Source organism: Trichechus manatus, unplaced genomic scaffold (assembly GCF_000243295.1).
Source record: "Trichechus manatus latirostris isolate Lorelei unplaced genomic scaffold, TriManLat1.0 scaffold00364, whole genome shotgun sequence".
In the NCBI taxonomy this organism is placed as follows: domain Eukaryota; kingdom Metazoa; phylum Chordata; class Mammalia; order Sirenia; family Trichechidae; genus Trichechus; species Trichechus manatus.
In genome coordinates this window covers 513,825-517,716 of record NW_004444300.1, presented here as the reverse complement: position 1 = coordinate 517,716, position 3,892 = coordinate 513,825, and positions in this window count along the sequence as shown.

The following is a 3,892-nucleotide window of genomic DNA, read 5'->3' as shown; positions in this document are numbered from 1 at the left end:
TTTTGAAGAAGTAATATTTGCAAATTAGAAATTTCACTAGATTTTTTTCTTCTGTTAATTGAGTATTGTTCAATAGAGCCTAGCAGAGATTCCCAAAATTCTTATTGTTTATGTGTGTCCATTTAGAGAAATGTCTGCTCCCCTTAGTCCTTTTTCCTGCTTTTCTCTCAGGTCTACATCTATGACAAGATGGATTCCTCATTCACAGAATGACTAAGGATTTTCTTTATCATTTAATGCAAAATTTTGTCAAAGGCCATTCTTTTTCATCTAAAGAAATAACTGCTTTTAGTGGATAGCTACTCCATTGTCTGTCCAAATGAGCTATCTCTTTCTTCTGGTAAATGTACCTTTCTCTTGCACTAACCATGTGGTATGATTGGAAGAAGACATCTTGTAGATCCTACCTCCCTGATCACTACTGATTGGTCAAAGGTTGGGCATCTGAACTAAGTCATAATGACATATCCCCTAACCACAGCTGAATGGTACAGAAATGAACCTCTGAACAAGATGGACCAATTTGAGCTTTTCCCCAGGATGTTTGGACTTGAAAACAGAGAAAAAGCAAAGCTCAGTCCTTTTTGAATCTGTGAGGTATAGAAACTTTTGGAAATCATACTTCCTACTGTCAAAAATCTAATATAGCATGTCTTAGTCATCTAGTGCTGTTATAACAGAAATACCACAAGAAGATGGTACCAGCTGTCTTGGACATTCATGTTTTTTCTTGCCCTCCGTACAGTCTGGTTACTAACTGAGATAATAAATAATTTAATAATTTAATTGTCTTGCTTGAGTTTGTTTAAGTTGTGGTTCTTTCCCTTACAACCAGAAGGTTATTGATAATTGTATCTCAGATCTTTAGGTAACTGTATTTTAAATTACATCTGATGTGAAATTTTCCATTGTTTTCTTATTTCTTTAAGAAAATATAATTTTTTATTCTAATAAAAAGAATACCTGTTAATTACATAAAATTTATTTGTAAATAGAAATCATCTATGACATCTCTAAATATATACATACAAAATTGGAATATTGTGGTCTTCATATTTTTTGTTCTGATTTTTTGATGCATATTATATTGTAGAATTCTCTTGTTATTAAATAGTCTATGAACATATAATTTAGAATTTGTGCATAAAAATATTAAATGACTATCATAATTGTTGCTGCTGTTCTGTTATTGTTGGACGTTTACATTGTCTTCAATTTTTTACTCTTCCTTAAAAATTCTTGCATATTCACCTTTGTTTGAATTTCAGATTACTTCTTTTATGGATTGATATAATTGGAATTAACAGGGTATAATAACATTAATGGAAACCCTGGTGGCATAGTGGTTAACAGTTCAGCTGTAGTCCAAATCCACCAGGCACTTCCTGGAAGCCCTATGGAGCAGTTCTACTCTGTCCTATAGGGTCTCTATGAGTCGGAATCAACTTGATGACAACGGATTTTTTTTTTTTAAATGACATTAATAGGATATAATAACCACTCATCTTTCAATTTGTCCTACTGTGGTGGATTCTGTGTTGCTGTGATTCTGGAAACTCTGCCACTGGTATTTCAAGTACCGGCAGGGTCATCCATGATGGACATGTTTCAATGGAGCTTCCATAAAAAGACAAGAGTAGAAAGAAGGACCTGGTAATATATTTCTGAAAAAAGTAGCCAGTGAAAATCTTGTGAATAGCAGAGGAACATCATCTGATACTACAGTGGAAGTTGAGCCCCTCAGGTTGGAATGCACTCAAAATATGACTAGGGAAGAGCTGCCTCCTCAAAATAGAGCTGACCTTAATGACGTCGATGAAGTCAAGCTTTCAGGACGTTCATTTGCTAATGTGGCATGACTCAAAATGAGAAGAAACAGCTGTAAACATCTATTAATAATCAGAACATGGAATGTACGAAGTATGAATCTAGGAAAATTAAAAGTCATCAAAAATGAAATGGACCACATAAAGATCAATATCCTAGGCATTAATGAGCCGAAATGGACTGGAATTGGCCATTTTGAATCAGAAAATCATTGGTCTACTATTCCAGAGATGACAAATTGAAGAGGAATGGGGTTGCATGTATCATCAAAAAGAACACTTGAAGATCTATCCTGAAGTACAACTCTGTCAGTGATAGGATAATATCCATTCGCCTACAAGGAAAACCAGTTAATATGATGATTACTCAAATTTATGCACCAACCATTAAGGCCAAAGATGAGGATACTGAAGATTTTTACCAACTTCTGCAGTCTGAGATTGATCAAACATGCAATCAAGATACATCGATAATTTCTGGTGATTGGAATGCAAAAGTTGGAAACAAGAAGGATCAGTAGTTGGAAAATATGGTCATGGTGATAAAAACGACACCTGAGATTGCAAGATGGAATTTTGCAAGACCAATGATGTATTCATTGCAAATACCTTTTTCAACAACATAAACGGTGACTATACATGTGGACCTCACCAAATGGAATACGCAGGAATCAAATCGACCGCATCTGTGGAGAGAGATGATGGAGAAGCTCACCATCATCCGTCAGAACAAGGTCAGGGGATTTCTGCAGAATAGGGCATAAATAGCTCATATGCAAGTTTAAATTGAAGCTCAAGAAAATTTAAAAAAGTCTGCAAGAGCCAAAATATGACCATGAGTATATCCCACCTGAATTTGGAGACCATCTCAAGAACAGTTTTGATGCATTGAACACTAATGACCAAAGACCAGACAAGGACATTATAGAAGAAAAAACAAAAACATCATTAAAAATATAGGAAAGAAAGAAAAGACCAAAATGGATGTTAGAAGAGACTATGAAACTTGCTTTTGAACATACAGTAGCTGTGAAGCGAATGGAAGAAATGATGAAGTAAAAGCACTGAATAGAAGATTTGAAAGGGCAGCTAGAGAAGGCAGAGTAAAGTATTATAATGAAATGTATAAAGACCTGTAGTTAGGAAACCAAAAGGAAAGAACATGCTCGGCATTCTTACGCTGAAAGAACTGAAGAAAAAATTCAAGCCTTGAGTTCCAATATTGAAGGATTCTGTGGGCAAAATGGAAACCCTCATGGTGTAGTGGTTAAGTGCTATGGCGGCTAACCAAAACGTTGGTGTTTGAATCCAAGGTGCTCCTTAGAAACTCTTTGGAGCAGTTCCACTGTATCCTATGGGGTTGCTATGAGTCAGAATTGACTCAATGCAATGGTTTTTTTTTTTTTTTATGGGCAAAATATTGAGCAACACAAGAAGCATTAAAAGAAGATGGAAGGAATACACAGAGTCACTGTACCAAAAATAATTGGTCATCAATGTTCAGACATTTCAGGAGGTAGCATATGATCAAGAACTGATGGTATTGAAGGAAGAAGTCCAAGCTGCACTGAAGGCATTGACAAAAAAACAAGTGTCCAAGAATTGACAGAATACCAGTTGAGATGTTTCAACAAACGAATGCAACACTGGAAGCACTCACTCATCTATTCCAAGAAATTTGGAAGACAGCTACCTAGCCAACCAGCTGGAAGAGATCTGTATTTGTGCCCATTCCAAAGAAAGGTAATCCAACAGAATGTGGAAATTCTCTAACAATATCATTAATATCACAAGCAAGTAAAGTTTTGCTAAAGATAATACAAAAAAGGTTGCAGCAGTACATTGAGAGGGAAATGCCAGAAATTCAAAAGAGGACATGGAACGTGGGATATCACTGCTGATATCAGATGGATCTTAACTGAAAGCAGAGAATACTAGAGAGATGTTTACCTGTGTTTTATTGACTATGCAAAGGCATTGGATTGTGTGGATCATAACAAATAATGGATAGCAGTTTGAAGAATGGCAATTCTGGAACACTTAATTGTGCTCATGTGGAATCTATA